Consider the following 26,536-nt stretch of genomic DNA (forward strand, 5'->3'; position numbering starts at 1 on the left):
GAAGTAGTGTAGTAAAGAGCTTGGGTGCACTCGGTAGGTATGAAGTCAGGGCAGATATACAGAGGGAAAGCTATAAATGGATGTTTGCGGTATCTGTGATGAAGTGACTTCTGCCCTGTAGGAGTACAATGATGAGTAGAGGCTAAAATGCTCACTCAGCCCTCACACTTATACACACCAAGAGCCAACACAATCATAAAGGTAAAAAAGGCACTATTTATAGATATACCTCCTTTGCCTTCTGTGGTGACGTGGGCCGAGGGAAGACTACACTATCAAGAGTGGTGTGAATGTGATTCAGTAGCAACCCAAACAGCGAAGTATAACAGTCCAAATAGAGGAATGTCTAATCAAGATTCTATAAATATAAATACTTTAATCAGTCACACCATGCACAATACTAACCAGAAAACCCTCTAAAAACCCACCACTGTAGAAGAAACACTGAATATGCACATATAGAAAAGATGCAGCACTCTAGGTGATGAGACAGGGGAGAGAAAAGGCAATTTAAAGACCGCAATGTTTAAAAAGAATATTTCTTGAGGTTGCAAAAGGGATTAAAATGGCCTAACAAGTCTCTACTGCCCAAAGATGGACTAGGGGGGCAGATATCAGTAAATCATACCTATGCAAATTTCTTGGTGTTTCAACAGTGTTAAATCAGGCTTCTCTTTCTCAACCAGAGTGTCGGTTCGGATTGCAGGTATGGCAGCCACGATGGTCCAGTGGCAAGCTGGTGTTGAGTAAGGGTCGAATGAAAGGGGAGCTGTGATCTCCAAGCATATATTCCAGCCATGTGGATCGAGCAGCAACCAAATCTGTTTTGGCAGTTGAGGATCAATGGCGGTTGAGCTGGTACTAAGATGCAGAGATGAAACGGTTCGACGTGGAAGCTTGAATGTCACAGATCGGGGGAACGCCACAGTCGGGTCGATTGACTTGCAGGCGCAGCGATAAAGAAGATGGCATTTCGGATGTCGACTTGAGCTAAGCAGCGCAGCTGTACTTCTTAGTTCAAGCCAAGGCAATGATGCCCTTCAGCTGGCAAGGCACGGTAGTGATTTGGGTTGAAAAGCAGATGGGGGTTCAGAGAACAACTGATGCCAAAGGGTTGCATCAAAAGGTCCTGCTGGATCACACGGCATCAAGGTGTGCTTGAACCATGGCTTGGAGTCAGTCGTCATCTATACAGGGATCTTTGCTGTTCCAACTTCCAGGTGCTGTGAGTCCCACTGCAGGGTGTCAAGGGCCAATGTCAGTCTGTTTTGTTTGGGCTCCCAAACACAAGGGAGTCTATCGCACACCTTCCAGGGGGCTTGCAACGCAGTGAGGTCCGAGGCAACAAGATGGCTGGAAGAGAGGCAGGATTATGATCCACCAGCAGTGTTCACATTAATTGTCCCTGGGGGTAGTTAGGAGACAGAGCTTGCTTCTGCCTTGGAACACCTGCTTCCACCTCACAACTGGAGGACTTTAGAAAGGTCTGGTTTCTCAGCAGGGTCCAGTAAAATCTTCTCAAGAGAGGATCCAAAGATGCTTCAAGATGATTTAAAGAAATGGTGGTAGACCCCTTATTTTACAGGCAAAATTCCAAAGTCATTGGACTAGAGCTAGCTTGCTTTAGGAGTTCAATCCCTGCCTTTGAAATGAGTGGAAATTAGTGAAGCGGTGGTCAGTCATAATTTCGAGAAAAAAAAATGTCGAAAGACAATAATATCGAGAAAAAAAAAAGTCAAATTCTTTTTTTTTTATTATATATTTATTTTGGGGTCCGGGAATAAAAAAAATGGGTAAAACAAATTTAAAAAAGGGTGTTGGGAGGGAACCCCCCATTTCGAATAAAAAAAATGTGACTTTTTTCGGTATTATTTTTTCAAAAAAATGACTTTCGACATTTTTGTATTCGAAAAAATGACTATAAACCGAGTGGAGCCCTTCTGATGTGACACCCAAAGTTCAGTGCTCCAGAGGAAGTGGCTGGGACGGGAAAGAGAAACAGAGGCAGAGAGATTCAAAATGGTGGATGTCTACTTTCCTTGATCAGTGCTCCCTGGACTATTTTAACTCCATCAACTTCCCTTCTCTCTAAGAACAAAGGCCTTCAGAAATGCAGTCCCCTGGTGTTAGGCCTGGCTTTCTGTGAATTGGTGTGTCTCTTGGTTTATGTTCCTAGGCCAGCATCCTTTTGAGTGGCTGTCCTGGGGGAAAGGGTGTTCAGGGAGAAATCCCCCAATGCTTCAGTCCTATCAGTGGACAGGGCTGGGCCTTCTCTGAGAGGAATACACATAATCCTTTCACGGCTGAACTGGGCCCACACGGTTGACACATTTGCTAAATCAATTTAATGAATGTGGCTGAGATAACTCTGGGAGATTATGGTCATGGTCCCCTAACTCAGGTATGAATCATATTTAAAGTTTAGTGTGCCACCAGGCAAGATCCCCAGAATTATGCAGTTTTTGGGGAAGGCGTGCATTTTTTTAATCCAGTCCGTGCGCTGCAGAGATGTGGATGTCACTGCAGCTGTCAAGATGGTACCTGTGACCTCTGCACCTGTTCCGTGCCACTGGTAGAGCAGGTGCTGCAAATCAGGATATGACACAAGTACTCACTATGTAATACTATTTTGAGTATTTGGCCACAGTTGGTCATTTTGCAGCTTAGATGCCCACCCTGTAATTTATTACTCGGATTGGGTGGCTCGGGTAGACCCTATGGTTGTAAATTCCTCTATTGAAAGGGCGCATACCAAAGCTAGAAGATGTGGATGGAAATACGCAGAGGGAGGTGATGCCCACTGCATTCTGAACCCTAAATGCTTGTGCAGATGTTCCCTGAAGAAGGGCGGCTTCTATACTTTGGCCTGCCATGCTTAAGGTGCAATTTAGTGTGACCTTGCACTTGCTGATCATACAGGCTTGCAAGTGTGTGGCGCCACTGGTCGATCACCCAAGTGGCCAATCGTTCACCCCATGGTAAGATCAGAATCTCTAAAATTAACTGTCCTACAGTAAGCAGAGGATCTCAAGAATTAACAGTCCTACTATGTTTCTGGGGGAGAAAGAGGAGCCGATAGGCCCCTCACACTGCGACGGTGTTGACGGGGCCCCAAACAGTTTGGATCACGTCATAGTGCCATAATGTGTTGGATTTTTTAATTGTGATGGTTTCCCCAGTTGTGGGTTAGGGTGTGGTCACCTGTACTGGAGGCAAACCAGCTGGGACAGTGGGCTGGTACCCTGGGTTGACCCTGGTGAGTGGAGCAGGTTCTGGGACAATGGGAACCGCCCTCATATGTCCCATAATTTTAGGATCTCTTATCTGAACAATATATTATCTGTCCCAGTTAGACCTGCAGGTATCCGGGACATGGGAAATAAGTCCGGGTCATGTACTTCTGAGTCATGGACAATGTTTGAGGATGACCTCTGAGGTGGTCCCCATCAATACTACAAAAATTGTTTGATTGTGATGAAAATATAATTCAAATGAATGCGGCCGTTTAACAGCCAGATCCATTTCACATCAAGTTTTTATTTATTGGTGTTGTGACCAAGGGCTATGAGTGTGTGTCCTGTAAGACATACTTTTGAGAAAAACAAAACATTGATTAGAGGAGATAGCAAAACCAAGCCTCTGGGTAGCTCGAATCAGAAGAAACTAAGCAGGTTTATGCTGATTACAACATTCATCTCTTGTTTTGCAACAGTTTTAAGAGATGCAGGGGTGGGTGGGGTGGGAGAACTAAAACAAACACTTGTTGGGGCAGTATGTTGGAAAATCTTGATCCTTTGAGACAACACCTTATTGCTGAGGGCTAAGATTGCATACCCTCTGAAGTTACATTTATTTTATTTATTTATTTTAAATTTGTAAAGTGCGCTAAAGCCCAAGGGCATAAGAGCCTTCGTAACTGCCCTTGCCCTTAATGACAGATGCATAAACTGTCTGAAGGGGCTAACAGGATCCCCAGATTGGTCATGCTGTGTACGGTCGTGTTGAAAACGTGCAACATTGTATAGTCCTTAAAGTTACTTTGATCATTGATGATTGCTCAAGAAGGGGATAGTTCATGATCGCAACCTCCTTACATGTCCAATTTGAGTCTAAACATAATCCATGAAACAAGCACTAGTGATCTCTGATTTGGTTTGTAAATCTTAAACTGATGGATATTATGTGTGTGTACATAAACTAATATAAAATGATTAAATGGAATAATGGAGTGTCTGACTATTTTGCGACTGCGAAGAGAAAACAACCAGAATCAAATGATTGGAAAGGGAAATTATTTAATGATGACAAATGAAAGCACATTTGTCAGATATTGATGATTGATACAAGAAGCTGGGGTGGGGGAAGTTACAACAAACACGTGTGAAGGACAAAGGTAAAGCAGGATGATAAGTGCAGATGATTATGTGTATAGGTAGGGCTCAATGCAATAACATTTCCAGAAGGAACGATAGCCGTCAATTGCACCCAACCCTGCTTCCTGCAGAGAGTATAGAGCAATGTAATTGCTTGAGGGCAGTTGAGTCTTTTTTGTTCTTAGAAGACATATGGTGTACCATCAGCACATAGGTTCCTTTTCCAAATATGACTACATCATGTGCTGATATGTCCATATCCAACCTGACAAACTTCTTGACTCTTGTACAAGCCTGATAAGCCTTTGTAAATGTTTTAATGCATTCTTTAATATATACATGTCATTGAAAAGTTGAGGGCCATTTGGGCATGATTAATGGAATTATCTGCGCGCAAAATAGGGTACTTGCGCGGGCAACTGTGCGCAAATCCGTCTTCTTTAATTCATGGAATCGAATGCACAGTACTTTTCCTGGACTTGCGTGGAGTTCGAGCTGACTCGGCACGTCTGTGCGAGCCGTCAATGGCCTTGCGCGAGACTCCAAGCAGAACATGGGTGTGGCTTGCACAGAGGGCTTGGATGGGGGCGGAACACCAAAAATGGGGATGGGGAACAACATGTGGCAGTCCCTCGCGCACCCAGAATTGTGCTGCATGAGATATATTCATTGATTTGATCGTGGAACATCTCGGCTGGGAAATGGCCACTGAAGTCCTCCATACGATCCACCACCCAAAGGCAGGCATAAGTACATTTGCACATGGGATTTGCAGTGTGCAGGTGGGGTTACATGTCGGATTTTGGGGTGTGTGTGCTCAATCCGGGTTCCGATGTAACTTAGGGGTTGCATGTAAGCAGTTTAGTAGGGTGCAGGAATGTTTTGTACAGGGATTTACACACATTTTCTGAGTTATTGCTCAGTTAGGATTTCATATACGTATGTTGTTGGGGTGCCGGATAGAGTTACAGGGGACCCCGCACAGGTTTCAGAGTAACAGGCCTGCTTACGGGGGACCCCACGCATTGTTGATATTGATATTGATATTTTATTTCTATCGCGCTTGTACACAAGTGTTTCAAAGTGTGACAAGGCAAGGGTGGGGAACAGGGGAAAACAAAACAACAATCTTACTAGGCCTAGTGACATTGAGAACACACAAGGCATGGGAGAGAGGGAGGGGAAAAGTGCATGGAAGGGGGGAAGAAGTGGAAAGTGCAGAGCAAAGGAGAAACAGATAAATAATAAATAAATAAATAAATAATAAAGGCAACAAACAGTGGTAGTGCAGCCAGCAATTTGCAAGTGCTAGGTTTAAGGCAGCAGACAGGGTAGGTCTGATAAGTGCAGGAAGAAAAAGGGGGGGCTGTATGGGTACAGATACAGAGCCCAGTGCAAGGGGTGGCCCAGAGGGAGTGCGGGAGGGTAGCAGGGTGAGCAGGTACCTGGGCCTGGAGGATAGAGAGTGGCCAGGTGCAAGGTGCTAAGAGAGAACAGATCAGCAGGAGAGAGTGGGAGCGAAGGCAGAAGAAAAGCGGAAGGTCTTGAGGTGCTTCCGGAACCGGAGATGGTTCTCCTCAAGTTTTAGAATTGCAGAGAGGCTGTTTCAGAGGGAGACAGATCTACCCCAGCTTGCTTCTTTGAAAAACGACTGACCCTGAGGGAGTTAAAGGTAGAGGAGCGAAGAACTCGAGAGGGGAGGTATTTGCAGAGGGATAGCTGAAGGTATTTTGGACCCAGGCCCCAGAAAACTTTGTGGACAATGCAGAGGATGCTGAATGTAATCCTTGCATCCACTGGGAGCCAATGGAGAGATTTCAGAGCTAGAGAGATACGATCCCAGGGCTTGAGGCCAAGGACAAGTCTTGCAGTCCTGTTCTGGATTAGTTGCAGAGGGCGGAGAGTAGAGGCAGGTAGATTTAGAATGAAGCTGTTACAATAGTCCAACCTAGAGAGAACCAGAGCTTTGGAGACCATGAGCTTCTGGGGGAAGGAGAGGAAAGGCCTGGAGGTGCAGTAAGAAGTTTGACTTTTTAGAGACATCAGAGATGTGGGCGGAGAAGGAAAGTGTGGAGTCAAAGATGACCACAAGGTTCTTAGCCTTGCAGGTGGGGGTAGGAGGAGGGCCAATGTAGGCCAGCCAGAGAGTGAGGGGAAAGGAGGGTGAAGGTGTGCCAATGAGGAGGATCTCCGTCTTGCTGGCATTCAGACAAAGATCATTGGCAGCACACCAATCTTGAATGGCACTTAGGCAATCAGAGATGAGAGAGGGAGAGGAGGTGGCCCAGGGCAACCTGAAAATGTGTTGAGTGTCGTCAGCGTAGCACTGGAAATTTGAGCAGAAAATGGCAATGCAGTGGGCGAGAGTTGCCGGGTATTGATTGAAAAGCCATGGCGAGAGGTTAGGACCCTAGGGAACACCACAGGTAGAGAGGAAGATAGATAGGAAGGACCCAAGTTGGACCTGGGAGGGTCGATGTGAGAGGAAAGAGGTCAGCCAGGCCAGAGCCTAATCATTGATACCAAGGTTATCACAGATACAGTTGAGCAGGATGGTATGGTTGACCGTGTCAAAGGCAGAAGAGAGAATGAGAAGGATGAGGACAGAGGGAATGTTAGAGTCAAGGTTTGAGAGCAGATCTTCACAGATGTTCAGGAGAGCAGTTTCCGTGCTTCTGGTGCCTCTGAAGCCAGACTGTTGGTCATGGAGACACCTAACAGAATTGGAGTGAAGGTTAAGCTGAGAGATGGCCAACTTTTCCAGGAGTTTACCCAGAAAGGCAGTAATGAAAATTGGGCGATAGTTAGCCGAACAAGAATGATCAGCTGTGGGTTTCTTGAGAAGAGAATGCACAAGGGAGTTCTTCAGAGGGGAGGGGAAGGTTCCTGAGGCAAAGGAGTGGTTGCAAAAATCTGCAAGGGCCAGAGCGAGGGTGTCAATGTGGTGCTTGATGGTTTTAGAGGAACAGGGATGAACCTGTTTTGATGAGGTTTTCATAGATCGGACTTGTCTAGCGATCTCATCAGGGGAGAAAAGAGAAAAGGATGAGAAGGTAGGTGGGGGGTGGCTGAAGGAGGGTCAGCAAGCACAGACGGAGAGGGGAGCTGAGGGGGAGGGGCGGAGAGGGTGGCAGGATGTCCTGGATTTTTTATATAAAGTGAGAAGCAAGGGCATTGCAAAGAGCCTGGGAGGCAACAGTAGAGGTAGAGACTGCAGCAGGGTAGGCCAGCTCCTTGCAGATTTTAAAGAGTTCGGCCGAATTGTTAGATGCCGCAGAGACACAAGCTTGAATGTGGATTCTCTTCTTGGTGAGGACAGAGAGTCGGTATTGCCTTTGGAGCAGGCGACAGGCCAGTTTGTCAAAGGATGAACAAGAAGCCCTCCATTTCCTCTCAGCCACCCTACACTTACATTTAAGTGTAGCTAGGTCAGAGTCATACCAAGAATTGCACTTGGCTTTTGACTTCAAACGGACCCTCATGACAGGGGGAAGAGCATCAAGTGTATCAGAAATTGAAGAGTAGAGCAGAGACAGGGCTGTGTCAGGATGTGAGACAGCCAGAGGCAGAGGGGGCAGAGAAGATGGCAGCAAAAGCCTAAACTCACAAACGCTTCTTGGGCCAGATGTCCGAGAAGGTAGGTGGCAGCGTAGGGGAAGGCTTGGCTTGGGGGGAAGAGAGGGAGAGATGAGAGGAGGGAGTGATCGCTCCAGGAGAGAGGAGCGGTCAGAGAGATGGAGAGGGGGAGGTCAGAGGAGATCAAGACATTGAGTGTGTGCCCTGCAGAGTGAGTCGGGCAAGAGGGAAGGATGGACAGGGAGAGGGAGTCACAGAGGTCACGGAAGAGTACAGAGGAGGAACAAGGAGAGTCTAAATGGATATTGCGGTCACCGAGGAGGATAAGTTGAGTGGTAGAGGCCAGAAGGGAGGAGGAGAGGTCCGCACACTCATAGAGAAATGAGGTGATTTGACCAGGAGGTCGGTAGATGATTGCCACAGTAAGAGAATGGGTAGGAGAGAGAGAGCCTACAGACAAGGCATTCAAAAGAGGAGTAGGTCTGAGTAGGAATCATAGAGGCAGGAATCCACTCAGGAAAAATCAGGGCTACCCCGCCACCAGACCGGGAGGATCTGCATGCAGAGAGGTTCTTGTAGCCATCAGGTAGGAGAGTGTCAAAGCTTGTGACACAGCTGGCAGTGAACCATATCTCAGAAAGACCAAGGACGTCAAGCTCTAGTTCTTCAAGGAGGTGGCAGATATCAGAGGAGTGTTTGACAGCAGAGCGAGAGTTGAGAGAGGCAATATGAAGAAGGTTGCCAGCCTTAAAGACCTTCCAGGGAGGGGTACAGATCAGAGGTACGCCCTGCGGAGGAGAAAGAGCCCTAGGAGGGGCAGAGGAGGGGGAGAGAGAGGGAAAGGTAGCCATGGGGGAGAGGAGGGAACAGCAGGAGATGAGAGGAAATTGTTGAAGTGAGGGAAGCACCTATCAAAGAGGAGGAGATTGGCCTGAGGACCTTGGATCATAACAGTGCCATTAAGGTAGACATTAATGATGACTTTAGAGGAGTCGAAGGAAGCCATGAGAACTTCCCATTGAGTGCAACCATTAATGGGAGAGGGGGAGATAGGACAGAGCATAGCGATAATTTGAAGAGTCCATAGATCTGGCAAAGGAACGACAAAGAGGATGTCGGTGAGGGTCTGTCTGGAGGAAGTATTGGAATAGTTGTCACAATAGGAAGACCAGGGTTAGAGGCCAAGATATACTTTTTGAACTTCTTCCTACCAGACTTTTTGAGAAGGGAAGGATAGTCAATGGAGAAGCAGTTGGAAAAGATAGAACAAACAGAAATCACCATGGGGTTGGAAGCGAGGAGAGGATGGAGAAACTGGGGGGCTAAGGCAGGTAGGTGTGGGGCAAAAGAGTGAGGTAACTGGGCTGGCAAGTAACAGAGAAGTAACAGTATACAAGCAAAATACAGAGAATTTAGCAAAAACAGTAAGATTTGACTTTCTGTTTGAAGGGTGAGTGTATTCGTCTTGCAAATACAATTACTTTGCGCTGTAAATTCCATGAATACGGCGGGGTGTGCATTTTTCTTTCTGCACGCAGGCTCGTGCAGTGTCTTGCTCGGCCCGCGGTCCTTGCAGGATTTCTGCGCACATTTCCATGAATCAGGCCCTGAGAGACAGGATTGTTGCTTGCCATCATGAAGACTGATGCACCGATTTTAGACGCTAATGGTGAAGACAAATTTTGTGTCCACTTCTAGCAGTGCGGCTTGCAGGTCAAATTCATTGCTGTTTAAAAAAAAAGTTACATCAATTTATTCCGACTGTGTACCTTGAACTGTTTAAAGTGAGCAAGTTTCTGGTTGTGTTCAGCAAAAATGACTGCTTCATTCAAACATTTCCCTCAATTTCCTATCAATTAAATGTTTGTTTTTATATAACTCAAACATGAATATCTACTTTTTAATTGCTTGTTTAAATATGATAGTTCCGTCATAAGTACAATTAAGCGTAAGCAAAATAACTACTAATATTTTAATGACAGCATTTTAGGGGAAGGTTTTTGCAAAGGGTTTTCTTTTTAAATACGCAGATATGAACGCATCACCCCGGCCCTCACCGACCTTCAATGGCTCCCACTGCACGCATGCATCACCTTCAAGTCTTGCTACATCATCTATGAGGCAGTCGCCCTCAAGTCATCCAGCTACCAAACGTAGAAACTCAGCATCTACGACTGACAGCACACCACCAGAAGTCAGGACACGTGCAGACTTCAAACCCGCTGCTGAAAAAATGAAAGGACCAGAAAACAAGCCTTCTGTTCTCTGCCTCTGCCCCAAGACTATGGAACCTCATCCTCGTCAGCATCAGACTCACTCCCCACCCTCCTACAATTCAGAAAAGAACTCAAGACCCACCTCTTCAAGGAATCTCTCTGCCTCAACACCTAGGTCATCACTTCACCCCTGTGCCACCTGACTCAGTAGACGCCACCCATGCCCCTTTGCTCACTGCCACCCGGTACAGCGGTACCACCCCACTCCTGCTGTATATCTGTTCTGTGGTTACCTCTGAAAGGATCTACATTATGCATCTGCACTTTTGTGTACCTCTGTGAAGTGCTCTGTTATGTATCTGTTTTGGTGTATAGATCTATAAAGCGCTCCATTGCTTCTTCGAAGCCAGATCTGCGCTCAATAAATAACATAAATATAAAAATGATAATAAGTATGAATCTTTTTTGATAGTGTATGGTGTAAAACGTAAATACACATTTACATATTTAATTAAATTTTTTGCCTACACATAAATGCTTGAAGAGGATATCAACAACACATGTTCAAAGGTCCTTTAAGTATATTAAAATGCAATACTATACCACACAATTGAATATGAGTCGTACTGATGCACCAGCAATGTCGAATTTTGCATTCTCCAACATATGCCATTTTACACACTTTCTGAGTTTGCCTCTTTCTTTCGATTTAGCATTTCCTGGGACAATGAAAAGTGATCGTGTTTACCTCCCTTAACCATGAACCTAAATACAGAAGACTGCCCCAGCACATTTGGCTAGCTACACCAAGCACGTGCTAAAAAAAACACCAGGGACAGGTACATGTATTATTAAAGAGCGAGGGTGTAAACTAAACCTTGAGTTGGGATGTTAATTTCAAGAACGTGCAGCATTACGAAGTAAGGCGGGGACAGTTCAAAGAAAACGCCCCGTGGGAAAAGCTTGACTCCTCATGTACCTTCTGACTTTCTTTATCTGTGACTTTTAATATCTGATATAGCACAATTTCATGTCATTTTACTATGCCAAAGGGCTGCGGGTTCCGACTTAAAGGCAGCTCTTCTTCATTCAGTATTTTAATTGCTGGCTTTGCCCTTAAAAGCTGTGTAGTCTATCCCAAGCTTGTCAAACCTAAGGGCCATGGGCTGCCCCAGTCCCCTAAAGCCACTGTATGTGGCCCTTCACTACACCGCCCCGTCACAGGAAAGATGCTCACTTTTTTGCTTTGACTGGGCAGTGATGTACGGCACTTGTGCTGGGGTTTTGCAGGCCTACCAGCCCCTCTGATGGGCAAGTTAAGTGTCTGCTTAACATGTCCCGGCTACTGCAAACCGGCTACCAGAAAACACTGCAGAGTCTTGTCTCCATCAAACCATCAGGTAAAGAGCAAGGTCAAGAGAGTGAACTACACGATGCACGCTGCTTAGCACAGCGCAGCCCCTCAAAAGGACTTTCATGGACGCCAAGGAAAACACCAGACACCAAACCCGTGTAATGCATTGTTGTGCTTTCTAGCTTTTGGGGCCTGTGCTCTGTTTGACGTCCTCTTGAAATGTTTGCTACCGTTAAGGGACATTCCATTTTTGTTTTCTCTCACCTGGGCTGCAAGTGTGTCTTTGAGCATATGTGTGTGTCTTTGCTCCTGTATGTTTGTCAGCTGTATGTCTTGTTTATATATTTTGTGTGTCACTTTGTGTGTCTGCTTGGATGTGTGAGTGGTGTCCCTTTTATGTTCTAGTAGATATGTATGCATAATATTCCTTCCCTTTGACGTGCTTTTAGCGTGTGGGACAGATCATGGTTTTTGCAAGTACACTAGCCTTCCCAGTGTGGTACCACGTACCGCTTCTCTGATGATTTGGAACAAATATCGATGTGTCTATTTTGCAGCCATTGTTGCTCTGCATACACTTTCTGATGGGCGCATCCACGGCTTGCAGTAACTTAATGATCATGTATATTGTCGACAGTTCTAAATATGTGAACAAAAATAAGTACAACGGCCCACATATTTTTAACACACCTGCATCCGGCCCACTGTTTCTACCACCAATTGCTGCTCTCCACAGTGTCAGCATAGTTGGGGTTAAAGATGCAACTCCCACCAGATCATCTGAGTGATGGCTGTACTACCCAAGTCATATGTGTGTTTTACAGATACCAATCAACATAACGCAAAATAACACACTAGATGTCTCTTGAAATAGGAACAAATATTGAAGTGGTTCTTCAAACACATCATTATCGTTAAGTTGTTGCTCTAATTGTAAGGGTAGCAAGTGGAACATGCTGATGTTGACAACTTACTAACAGAAAGAAAGAGACTTATACTTTCCTCCTATAGAAAATGTATGAACACATTCACATGGAAATCATAACTGGGGTGATGTACTTTCCTTTCAAACACTGTAGCTAGATCCTCTTGTTTAGTTTGACACTCATGACTGGCACTCCTCTTTGTCAATGGCCTTCTTCCCTAGTGTTGCCCCAGTGTTGGTGCTGTTGGCTAGCGACTGCCCTTCTGTTGACCGCCCACACTGCTCCGGGAGTCCTGCGGATTAACACAGTGGCAGAGCTGCACCAATGTCATGCGGGCTGACCGGAGCACTGTGTGGGCATGGAGAGCACAAACACCCAGGATTGATTTCCACCTTCCCGCTCATGGGTTTTCAATAACAGGAATAGCTAGCATGTCCCTGCTCATGTGGGTCCTCAGGTTCATGAAGAACAAGGAGCCAGACCAGGATACAGAGAGCCGGGCCTGTGCACACTGTTGTTGCTTGTGTGACTACGACTGACTGTTACAATAATAAAGTTGCCATATCACCAACTCCAAATCAAATTGACCCTGAGACAGCAAGTACTGGGGATCAGAAATAAGTGCTGGGGCTGAGCTCTGCCAGATACCCCCCGCCCCACAAATCAAGCACTGATTGGTGACCTGCAATGAAGAATTGTAATTTGTGTCCCTAAGAATAGCTTGCAGCTCATATAATTTTTAATAGATTTTGGGCCTCATTACGACCCAGGCGGTAAGGGGTTAACGGCCCCGTAAAAGGTGGCTGCGCCGTTAACCCCTTACTGCCTAATTACGAGGTCCCTTTGCGGGTCCCTACCTTAACGGCTGGTTTTTACCAGCCGTTAAGGATTGGAAGCGCAAAGGGACCTTGGAGGTATTTAGGGTACCGCAATTTGCGGTACCATAACTACCGCCTTCCCCATTTCCAATGAGCCCTATGGGGGCAAAAATGGGAATGGGGAAGGGCCAATGGTGAATGGGGAATTACCGCCCCGCCAAACTTGGAATGGGGCGGTAATTCTGCCATTCACCATGGCGGAATCAGTAAAATACCGGCGGCAACCATGGCGCCTGAAATGTCCACCCGCTATTTAACGAATATTCCCACATGCAAACAACACAAAGTGAAATAAGACTTACATGGGGTATCACTAGATATTATCCCCACCAAAAATATCGCCGTATATATGGTCGTCTGGAACAGCCATAAGTGATATTTTTGGGGGGATAATTTTGGGGGTTTTCGGGAGCAGGGCTTTCGAGGGTGTCCCCTGCTCCTTTAAAAATAATGCAGGGGTTGCAGGGAAGTCCCACGCAGGTTCCATGCCTTAATATCACCACAAAAATAAGGCAATATTTTTGCATGGCGATATTTTTGCGGGGATAGTAACACATGGAACCGTATATAGGGAATGTATGCCCTGCCACTTTATACATTGACCATCCAACACTGTGTATTATTATGCTTTCCATTGTCATAGACTCAACTGTGCAGCCCACAAGACTTCAATCCAGACCGGCTCCTGTCTCAATGAGTGTGACACCCCTGATCTATTAACACAGTGGGGATCAAGAATCAGAACAACAGCACCCTTGTGTGCCCACTCTCCTGCAAATCCACTGAAAAGGGCTTTTGTTGTTGGTTTGAATAAATTAATAAATACATTTTAAAAAAAAACTTTGGTTAGCAAAAACAAACAAAAAAAGAAAATGATGTGAAATTAATCAAAAAGAACTGAGAGGATGTTGGCCTCACCCAAATGGTATGCCCGTGCCAATATGAGGATGCTGCTTTCTTTTTGACCAGGCACTGCCACTTGTCAGCCTTCCCTTCAAGCATCAGCACTGTTGGCGCTCTTGCAGTTTCCTGAAGTTTTCACAAAATGGATGCACGTAGCGATTTAACATGGTTTCCGCAAAATTCGGCAACATTTTGTGCTAACCCGATTTCTAAAGTGTCTACGTGGGGTTTGCACGGAAGGTCTGACTAAAACGATGCGTTTGACACGTCATTAATTCATTGTATGTCGTTTGGGGCATGCGTGTTTGTTTCCGATCGATCAACTCTCCAGCGCACAAATCAGGGTGCAGAATTAGTGGGATAAGGTTAGAGAGGGTGTTGGACAAAGCCCCCTTACTGTATAGCAGCACACACGGGCTTTGCAAGAGTCTACAATGTGGAGTGCAAACACGAGTAGCACTGCACACACGTTCAAGAAAAACACAATCGCAAACTGTGTTCTCTTGATCCTTTGCTTGACTAGACAAACACTGAGCTGCAGAATTCACAATTAAGTATTCAGAGTTTTCGGTGAATTCAGAGCAGCATATTCAATAATAATGCTGCGAAAAAACCATAAGTTATGCTGAGAACGTGAAAATGGGCCGTTGGCTGTTTTTTTTCGTATTGTATAAATCTTTCATCCTCGGTGCCATTAAAAGAGTTTATAACTTTATATATTTAACATTAGCATCAATTATCCGGCAAGTGAAGTGCATGTGCATTTAGGCAGACGCTGCCTCTTTCCACGCCATTGTCATGCAAATGTGCATGTCTCGGTACATGTGGCAGGGAAATATTTCTCCAGCACTCCAGTGAAAGGTATGACACCTCTAGTGCAGCTCCAGAGGGTGGGTGGGTGTGTGGGAGGGTGGTTGGACTGCCAGCTAGTTGCTAAATGCAACGCATTGTGTGTGAACTGAAAAGTCTGATTAGCGCTTCAATGATGAGATATCCCCTCCTTCCTGTGATCCTATCCAGCTGGGATTTGAGCATAGTGTCAAACGAGCCGTCCACGACTTCTCTGCATCGCTGCAACCCTGAATATTTCCAATGGAAAAGGTGATCAGGATAGCAATGTGCAGCTTTCCAAGTCGCTGGTCACGTCATCAAGAAACTATTTCGTTGAGTTTTTCCGTCGTTTAGGGGGTGCCACATTGTTAGAAAGATAGCTCAGTGAGTTGGCATACGTTCAACCTCAATGTCATACGTGTGAACCCCAGAAACTCTCACTGAGTCTTTCTTTTTAGGTTCATATACTGAGTGAAATCAACGTTGGTAATAGACAAATGTTTTATTTACAGCAAAATGTATGTTAAGAAAAAGGAGGGAAGCCCTATCAAAAAGAAGAAAAAAAAACACACATTCTGGGAGTGGTAATGCAGCAGCCATGTGGACGGAATGTGGCACTGCATGGGCTGTGCGCATGCTCTTTGCATCCAGCACCGGAGCAGGAATTTGCACCTGTAAGAAACACTGATTTCCAGCATAACATTCTGAGATCTCCATGTAATGAGGGCTTTGGCATGGCTCCTATTGTTTTAAATCTTGGTGACCAACGTTTGACAGCAGAACTGTCTTGTGTGGCATGAGATCCAGCTGTCCCCACCTGTAGCACTCCATGTTTACCTAGAATCTCATTTCCTCTTTACTCCACCCAGACTATGGGCCTCATTCCGAGATTGGAGGTAGTCATGGTGCCATTTGCGCCATGACTGCCTCCACTAACGGGTCTGACACCGGTATGGTCCATAACGCCTGGTCAGAGCAGGCGTTAAAGTAGGGACCCGCTAAGGGAACTCGTAGTAGGGTGGTAAAGGATTACCTTACCGGTGCCCGGTATCCTTTACCGCCCTACTCATAATGAGGCCCTATGTGTTAGGCCTTGAGCGGTGCTCTTTATTGGTCACCATTTGTCACTGAAATTGAACAATATTTTTCTTATGTTTACTATACTTTTCTTGATAGGTCCACTTCTTCATCATAACTGGTATTACTTTCAAAGCCCAATGTCAACACGGACAAAAACATTTGGTAACTCCTGGCTACTGACAGAAAATAACAGCACCCATATGTTGAATGCACAATTCCCCAGCAAGAGGTCTTCCCACATTACTGACCACTTTGTCTTTTTATAACCCTCCACTTTCACTTCTTGCCATCACAGCAACCTGCATGTTGTTTCATGACTTTGCTACACTAGCAGCTCTCCACACTGATCCTGCTACCTGCTTACACTCTCCCCGACCTGTTGGCAGGGCTGGCAGTGTGGGGTTAACACTGCCTCCCTGCACCCATATGATATCAACTCTTAGTCTTTCGGATATGCCCTTATTCACCTCCTCTCGCCTACTCCTCACACTGTGCTGGCTCTTTACCCCTCGCAACTCCTTCCATTGATTTGACCTTTCTCCTTGAGTCACTTCCTTCTGACATCCTCATTGTCATGTCCAAAGAGTTTCACTTTCCCAAGCCCTCTGAAGCCACCTGGCTTACACTTTACGCCATCCTTTCTGAACACTCCCTCGACTCCCGCTATGACCAGTATACCTACCGATCATACTCCTCCTCTGAAGTCTGAATTGATCAGTCTCTGTCCAATCATTCCATTGGCTATTATAACCTCTTAGCCCCTCCAATCACTACTGTTCCTCTTCCCTCTTCAATCACTAAGAGGAATTCAGACAGGACTGTATTGGCCCTTATCTTGGTGATGTGCTGTCCTCACTCTTGTCTCTCCCCCTATGAAGGCTGCTTCCATTGGCAGTGCTATGACTTCTTTTCTACAATTCTATCTCACACATTCATATCTTTCTGTCCCCGTTTCTCATCCCTTGATCACCTCTGAGATTCAGACCCTCAAATCAAACATGTACCATGACCTAAACTCTAAGGCAAATCACAGAATGCTACCCCACTCCAAGCCTTCAGAAATTCCTTTGCTGCCCTAGCCTCAAACTGGGTACTCAAACCTTCATCTACCCTCCAAGCTTTGCTCATGTCTCCCAAGCCAGTTTCCATCATCTCGTCCCTTTCGGCTTATGACCTTTCTCGCTTTTTCCTCTAAAATCTCTAAAATGTGTAGCACACTCACAGACCTCATCACTATTTCTTCCCAACCATTTTTCCTCACTCTCTACCTCTTCTACTCCAGACTACTTCTCCCCTACCTCTCCTACTGAATTAATATCCATCCATCACTGCTGCACCAATCCATCTTGATATCCTATTGACCTGTTTCCTCCCCAAATGGTCAGAGACTTAGTCTCGATCACCTGGCCGTTTCTCTCTGAGCTCTATAACCTCTCTGTCTCCACTGGACTCTTTCCTGCCTCCTTCAAATCTGCAACTACCTTCCCAATAGTAAAAAAAACTCTCTGCTGACCCATACAAATCAGCACGCTATTTCATAGTTTCCCTCCTTCCTCATTAATTAAACGTTGTTGAGCAGCTGGCTTTCCACTGGATCACTCACTATCTTGAGGATAATGACCTTAGACATCCACTGCAATCTGTCTTCTGTAGTAAACTCTCACTGAGACAGCACTCATACATGTCTCCAATTTTGTCTCTGATGCTCAGCACTCCAAACTGTGTTCTGTACTCATCCTTTTGGACCTATCTGCTTCTTTCAACACTGTCAACTACACCTCTCTCCTCACCTCTCTCCAGGACCTTTGGTTTTGCAAATCCGCTCTCACCTAATTCGCCCCACACCGGGAAGGTCGACTCTTTAAATTCCCCTAGAATACCCCCAAGGATCAATCCTAGGACTTCTGCTTCACTCCTCTGTACCTCTAACCTAGGAAGACATATCTCATGCTTTGGCATTCAATACCGCCGTTCTTCTTTCCCTCCATCATCCCAGTCATCTCAAAATGAATTACCACCCGTTTAACTGCAATTTCTCACTGAACGGCTCCCTGGTGCCCAATACCGATCTCATTTGAAATGGAGGCCATGTTTCTCCTGGCTTCTAATGATATCCATCCCTCCCCTCGCATATCTCCTTCCCACCTGACCTTCTTGCTTCTTCACCCAAAGCTCACCACTGTGGTGTCCAACTGTAACATTTCATCACTACACTGCCACCACTTCTCGTATTAGCCTCATCAACATTCAGAAAAGTAATCCTTTCTTAGTATGCACTCCACCCAACCTCTAATCTCCACATCCAAGCTCAACAGAGCTGACTACTGCTCAAGCATACTCCTTGACCTTCATCTGTCTGCTTCCTTCTTCTCGACAAAGTCCTCAGCTTTGCCACCAGGACTCTCTACAACCTACCCAGATCTCCCCCACCCCCAGTTCTATCTACATATAAGATGCTGGTTGGCTCTCCATGCACCACTGCTCCTTTTTCAAGTTCCTTCTACTAAAAATAAAAAAATAAAAATGTTTTATATTAGGTATTAAACACTTGCTGTTCAGCCAAGACACAAATGTTGCTCCTAAGCTATCCTCAAAACTTTATAAAACTACGTATGCTCTTTCTCCCCAGTACCTGTCTGATTCTATCTTTGTTTAGTCACCATCATGTTCACTCAGATCCTCCTCTGCACTAACATTCACTGTGCCACGCCTCCCCTGTGCTTCCTCTTGCTTCTGTTCTTTCCCACTACTTACCCGCGCTTCACTGGAATCCACTGCCCATCAAAATCAAAACCAGCCCCACTTTGGTTCTCTTCAAAGCTTGGCTAACACTTCACTTACTACTAAATGGTGGGCTACCACGAGTCTTTACCATGTCTTCCTTACCTGAACCCACAACTCCTTCCAATGGTGTTTAATGCTTGTATTGTGCATGTTCGTATATTACTCTTCTTTTCTTTAATCCTTTGCCCCATTAGGCTAATGTGACCTGTTTCATATATATATATATATTTTTTTTTTCTGTTGGATTTATTTTGTCCTGGTATATGCCCCACTTTTTTACACCATCATTAACTGGTTCCCCACATGTTCTCACCATTGTGCTATTGTACAGATACCCTTCACAAGAAAGCCTCTGCCATTTGTGAATGGTTTGTGTGTCGTTTCTGATCAACATTGACATCCCTGTACTTCAAATAAATACAAGTACACATATTTGCATCTGATTCCTTCACATATCTGCTTCACAAATAAAGTCATGGTGGTGAGGAGAAGAGTTTTCAATGCACTAAAAAAATATTGTTGGACTCACTTTTCAAATCACCCTTCCAAAGAGCGCCAGATACGCTATTTTACATCATTTCCAAACCCACTACGAAGTAATTGGCCTGTAATTAAACATTGTTTCCTACATAAATAAAGTGTTGCTCATGTGGCTTTCATTTCTGATCTTAAAACAGCTTTGGGAAGACACTCTTTGGGAAAATTGTCAAAAAAGAATATGTATTTTCAAGAACTGGAAGCTGAATCAGTGGGTGGTTGGAGGCAGATGCAATGAATAGAGTTCTCCTAGGGTCGGAACATTACATGGAGTCCCTAAAGATTGAATAGAAAGCACTCCCTCAAACCTGTCCAGCATTCCTAGACATAACTATTCAAACACACAAGATGAGGACTCAATCAATGATGATATGGGAAGAAAACATACTTTAGGATCCACATCGTCTTAAGTGTATCTGTTTCAAGTTGGGGCTGCTAAGTAACTGTAACAACCAAAATAGTTATATGTCCATATTAATTTCTTAGAAATACCATTCATTTTCATTGGGGTTATTTATTTCTCATAGTCATTTTTAATGTACAATCTTTGATTTGTGTTCATAATATTTCAATGCAGGAATATAAATTCGGTTTTGGTAGGGGTTCCAGCTGAAATTTCTGTAGAATCCCTTCGTATTCTTGGGGCTGGCCTTGTGATCCCTGAGTTAGAGGCGAACAAGACAAGTGCCAGGAATAGAAGGCATATACACATCTTAAGGTATGTTTTAATCGGGACTTGCAATGTTTTTAAAGAGGATGGGTAAAAGGGTTGTGGGATATCTGAGTTAAAGAGTCAGACACAGTCTTGGGTTGGTCTCAAATGGCTTTTATTCAAATAATAAAAGGGGAGGGAAAAACACATTGCTGGCCCTAACTCTGTGAGGGGTTTCCCTGCCTCAACAAAACTAACTAGTGAACCCGTCGCTGTTGGGATGTCCAACATAATGTCCACTGTATTGTGTCAAAACCCTAATCTGACCTCCCCACTCTAATCCCACCAAACTACTATTGTAGAAGGAAATACTATGTCAGAAGCCTTCCTGCAGCCTTTCTTAATGGTTGACGACAGATTTCAACCAAGTGTCAAGGGGACAATCCGCTTCTTTGGTCTTATCGTTCCATGGGAACAATCCCCTTCCCTGGACTTTACTGTGTTGTTTTCCGTGCCAAGTGGGCCAATCCACTTCCCCTGGTCTTGGCTTCTGTTAGTGTCACATATGGTTTGTTCCCAGCAAGGGTTTTTACTAGTTACCTTAGGTTAACTAGTATGAGTCTGTTGGGTATGTAGGCCTTTTTCTGGGTGTAATTGACCCAGAGCCTTGTTATACATAAACAATGTTGGGAGAGCAACTAGCTTTCCCTATGGTTCGCTGACTTGGTGTATTCTCTGCCGACTGCTATCAATTGTTATTCTCAGCCCCTGCAACGGGGGAAGTGAGGGGGGGGTATCATTCCATTAAGCTTATTCCCATTACATATCGACCAGGTCTGTAAGTCCACTATGTGCTGTTTTTATTCCCAGCATCTTTGTTATGTTATGTTAAAGGTACTTATATAGCGCACCGTCACCAACGGAATTGGTCCCCAGGCTTTCTGACGGATCTGTAAACAAGAAGGACGGGTAGGGTTAGTCGGGAGGAGGGGATAAGGAGAGTGGTAAAAGTGGTGTGCTGTTGGCAGCTTCAGATCGGTATACACCGAGTGCTGGGCTTTGGTGCTAGTATCGGATCGGGCGAGACCTCGAGTGCTGTGGGTGATGTTTATGTGTTGAAACGGTGTGGTAAAGTGTGTGCAGATGGCCGGGAGAGAGATGGTTGTGTGGCTTTGTGTAGGTTAAGTATGCAGAAGATTGAAGGTTGGTTTAGTGTGTTCTGTATCCCGATTCAGGTACTTCTGGTTCTGTTAGAGTTGTATACCTGTGGGTATACTTTGAAAAGTTGTTCAGCTCCTCGCCTCCACTGGTACTGGCATGATGAGGAGCAGGGGTTGGTTAACTCCTGCATTGGAAACCTGGGCATAGCTGTGTGAATCGGGTCATTTGCGGAAAGGTGCACTTGAGCAGTATGGGAGAACTGGATATTGAAAGTCTGCTCTGCTAACTCCTTTTTGCTAATAAAGACGGTTGCAGCAAAGCTAATAGGTTGCCCCCCCCCTCATTATCATTCGCACAATCATTACTCAAGATGCTAGGGTATAAATCCACAGAATTCTTTTCTATTGTTATGTCCGAAACTTTTGATAAGACAACACTATTGTTCTGCGACAGTATCAACTCGGCACATCGCCCACTTCGCAGGCCATTGGCCATTTTTCCCACAGATCATCAGAAACAAACAAAAAATAATAGTTCGGGAGTGTGCCAGAGTGGCTTAAGGTACTATTTTGACCACAAGGTTGCAATATTCAACTATAAGCCTTTAGACATTAAAGAGTAATTGCCTACTTACCCTCGCACCCTAACAGCACAATACCACACTTGCGAGCACTTCCAATGCGTGTGCGAAATGTGCATGCACCAAAGTATATGTTGGATGCTGGGAATCAAGAGGCAGGGCTAATGTGTGCAAAGGATCTGAATGGGATGGAAAAGAAAGAACATTATACGTAAAATGCGGGAACTGCAACAGGTCCGATCACAGTCCATCACAGCCACTGTGGCTACCTATGCAGCCCAGCCCTCTAAGAGCAGCCCAGCCGAGCCCGCTCCCAAAGTGCATTCGAGCGAGTCAGTTCAACAGAATATTTAATTTGGTTTATAGAGTCCTTGTTTTTCCGTTGCCACGTTTCACATGCGGAAAAAAGGCTGCTCTTCTCCTCCTCCTTAAAGCCTCGTTAAAGTTCTTAGATGGAGTCTGCAAAGTAATACAGCAGCAAGCAGGGCTTTAAGTGGGCCGGGGCCTGCCGGGGTTGAGCCCCGGCAGGCTCCGAAATTTCGTTTTGAGCCGGGGCCCTGCCGGGGCCCAGTAATCTCCCCTGACAGCCCCGGCCACTACACGAAAAGGCATTTTTTTCTACAGCCTGAAGCTCTCGCTCGTGTGCGAGAGCTTCAGGCTACAGAAAAAAATGCCTTTCAGCCATAATGGTGGCGCCGCACCTGCGAGGCATCCCTTTTATCAAGAGATTCCCGTCGGCCGGCGCCCCCATTATGGAGAATCATGAGGCCGCTGAAAGCAGAGGCCTTGGTTTCTAAATACTGGAGCTCCCGCGGATTCGCGGGTGCTTCAGTATTTAGAAAAAAGGCCTCTGCTTCCAGTGGCCTCACCCTTTCAGCCTTAATGGTGACACTGCCCTCCCCAGCTGGCGAGGGGCAGCACCACCATTAAGGCTGAATAGGCAGGCGCTGTCCCCTGCCAGGCAAGCCTATACAAAATAAATGCAGATATCAGCACCCTCTACTTAATATCTGCAGTTATGTAGTGGAGTGACAGTATGTTTAAATAAGTACTATTAGCCTGCCTGAACACCATTTGCAGCTTGCTCAAGAGACCATATTCCTCCGCCCAAGACTGGAGTGTCTGAGCAAGAGTGACACGAAAATTGTACCGCTTGAACCCAGCATGGCCAATAGCATTTAGTTTGCTTGATCCACGTGGTCTCCCATTTTAAAGACACAGATTAAGATTGACTCATGCCAACTGACCGGTACATTCCTGTTCTTCCTGTTCTTCAGTATGTGGTGCAAATCTAATGTAAGTAGCTATGCAGGTGCCCGGGATGCTTTACACGTACTAATGGCCAAGAGCACAGCCTTGTACTGAAAGACCTGTACAAAGCTAGGGTGGCACCTGCTAGTGTGCCCCACAGACACATTCACCTTGGGATCATAGTACAGACCTTTGATATAATCCATCCATTGGGTCTGAGAAAGGGAGTTCACCTCCACAGGTGATACCTCTGTCATGTATTGTCTGTAATACCCCCAAAAATCCTGCTATCATTGCTTTGAAGCAGGGAGAGCGGAAAACGCCAATTGGCACTATTTAAATTGCTCCTGTGGCTGCAGAGCCAGTTCTTAAAAGCTTATTACACTTTCCCCTCCTTTCTTCATGGGTACGTTTCCCATTGCACTGCATATAATGTTTTTGCACTCCGCATTGTCTACTTTTTTATTAGAGACTATTGCATCAAACAATACCTTCTTCGCATTCGTACATACTCAGGAAGTCTTGCTCAACCTTTTTTGGATGTCTCACTTGTATTTTATCAGAAAGATGTTAATGTCATCTGCATAGCGGTACAGCCACATATTATATTTCTTAACATTCAAGTCAGTCCAAACCACCTGGCTGCCCTCCAAGGTGATGTGGTGCAAAATGGGTACATTCGAACAGACTTACCACTGACAGAACACATAGTCCAAGTCAATGTGGCATAGTCACTTAGCCCAATAAATTCCATGGTTACCCCAGATATGTGGCTTTGGATTGCTCAGGTGTGCTTTGCCATTGTCCAGGTACTCTCGATTCTCCTGCCATTTCTATCTTGCATCTCTAAATAAGTTAAGCCATGTAACTGCAGTCTATTAGTACAACGCTGTCCCTATGTGTACATCGTGCTTCCATATGAGTCCAGCAATGGAGAGGCTCCTATAATTGCTCAGACTCTGCATCCTGACTATCTAGCTGATCTACAATTGGGTTGCAACAGACATTAAAGTACCCCACCACAATCACATTTAGATATAAATATGCAGTAAAGCATGTCAATATTATGTCATCCACATATTTCCACAATTTAATTGAATCAGTTTCTGCAGGGAGATTTTAAATCTTGATAAATAAAAATGTCCGAGGTTAGGAGAGGCAGATTCAATAATCACACTTAGTGCATTCAATGATGTTTGTGCGGGGCAGTGCTCACTAATCGTTAGTTGTGCTTTGTGGGGTACATTTATCAGCCCAGCAGAACTCCCCTGCACCACCAAACTGCATTTTCAGCAGTTACAAGAACAATGGCTGAGCTGGCTCTGCTGATCACATATTCCCCTGCATCACCAAAACTGCGTTTTTAGCAGTTGAAAAAGTAATGGCTGTGCTGGCTCTGCTGAGCGCATATGGGGAGAGATGAAACATAGAACACCCTGAGAACGGCTGCAGTATTTTCTTCATGTGCACCAAAAAGAAGAATTCAAAAGCAGCCTGGCTCAGCCTTGCTATGCTGAAGGCTCAAGGCTTCGAACTGAAAGAAAACATGTTCTGCGTTAAAAATTATTTTGCACTGGTTCTAGTTCCATCTTTTCAACATTACACCGTTTGGTTCCAGTAAAACACATTCCTGCCCATCTATCTTCAGGAGGAACACCATCACAGGAGGATCATTCCTTCCGGAGAGGAATTGTGTGTCAAGTAAAAACTGTGACAGAGTAGAGAAATTTGTTTTAGGCTGTACGACAAGTGTTTACTCTTGCAACAAAGTAACATAGGAAAAACTCTCCACAAGAAGCTCTCTCTCTCCCTTTGCTTATGTCAGTTTCAAAGAACCTTTGTTTTGAACAGATTCCTGTGTATTAGAAATTGACCAGAGCTATGGAGATGTTCAGAATAAAGATGCAAGGAAAATCACATTTGTAAATGACCAGGGAAAGTAAAATGATCCCATGTTGAACTGCTCTGAAAAGTAGTGAGTTGATATTGTACAAGCTCAATGGAAATAATACTGTAACATGCCCTGAAACAAAACTATGTGTGTTGTGAAGAAAAGCTGCCAAAATACAAGTAAATTGTACTCTGTGTAGTTTATTTTTCCCCACAAAAAGAGCTTCAACATCACTAACTAGGCCCAGAAATTGCTGTCAAACCAGTCTTTGCAAAGGCAGGCACTTCTAATGTGCTAGCCCCATGGAAAAGGAAGTTAATTTTCCACATGAAAGGCCCAGAGGTGTGGAAAGTGGTGACTTTGTCAGATGGAGCGGCATTGCTGCAGCCTGGCACAATGAACAGCCCTGTCACTGAAGTGTGAATTCCTCTGACACCTCTACTCAACTTCAACTGCCTAGGATCAAAAGGGAGTCATGGCAATCTCTGGGCAAAGCTGACCAGAGAATGACATTTGGCTGGGGGGTTGAAAGGACTGCCCACTTTTGGGAACAAAGCTGGCCCATATGATTGAAAAGACTTTTCATTTAAAGACATTTATGTCAGTAATCTAAAGAAGCAGTAATGTAAAATTTTGACAGCTTGAATGTAATTTTTGCGCAATGAAAATAAGATGATTTGGAACTTCCTAGCATGTGGGGGACACAAATGCCAGTAAAATGACATTTCTGGGAATATCGTACATGGTACACAGTTATGAAACTTAAATGCAAATATGTCTGACATTGATAAACTTCAGTGTACCCATTTGTAGATTTTTAGGGGAAATATTTGCCATAGAAAGTGCTAAAGATTGCCAGAAGGACTAAACAGCATCATACAAACTTGAGATTCAGAATAGTATGCTGCATGTGAAATATGGTATTGGCCTACCTAATTTTTTTAATGGTGATGTTTATAGATATAAGTGTTTTGCTCCATAAGTGATTTTCCAAAAATAATTGTGGTACAAGAAAGCACCTAATAAAAACACACACACTAAAACTGAGTCACTTCCTTCAGTCCAATCTGCTAACAGGGAGGCGGTGACGTCCTCAGGCTGACCTATCCGATTTTAGAGGTATGTCTAGCTTAGTTCTGCCCATATAGTAAATATCTTCTGATATCATCTGGCCTATATATGGAGGAGACATTTGAAATTGAGGATATTCAAAAAATCCAGCATTCAAAAATCCAACCCACAACATCCAGAGATCCAGACATTTCACATTCACCCTGCAAGATTCCAGATTCCAGTATCCAGCCAGGTGTAGCTGATCCTTATACAAGCCGTACCTCCTATCCAGGCAGAACCACTATCCAGAATTAAAACCCTACAAAAATCCCAATAATCCAAGAAGAAAGGGGGAAATGCTGCTGAACCCTTTTGGGATTATCGAGTGACCAGACCTGCTTTGCCCAGCTATATGCTTGGCCCATCTGATGCTGTCCACTGAGAACAGACCCCAGTTGCCTCGCTGTGTTCCTACAGGAGAGCCGCTGCT

The sequence above is a fragment of the Ambystoma mexicanum genome, chromosome 5q (assembly GCF_040938575.1).
Source record: "Ambystoma mexicanum isolate Mex_15411 chromosome 5q, UKY_AmexF1_1, whole genome shotgun sequence".
Classification (NCBI taxonomy): domain Eukaryota; kingdom Metazoa; phylum Chordata; class Amphibia; order Caudata; family Ambystomatidae; genus Ambystoma; species Ambystoma mexicanum.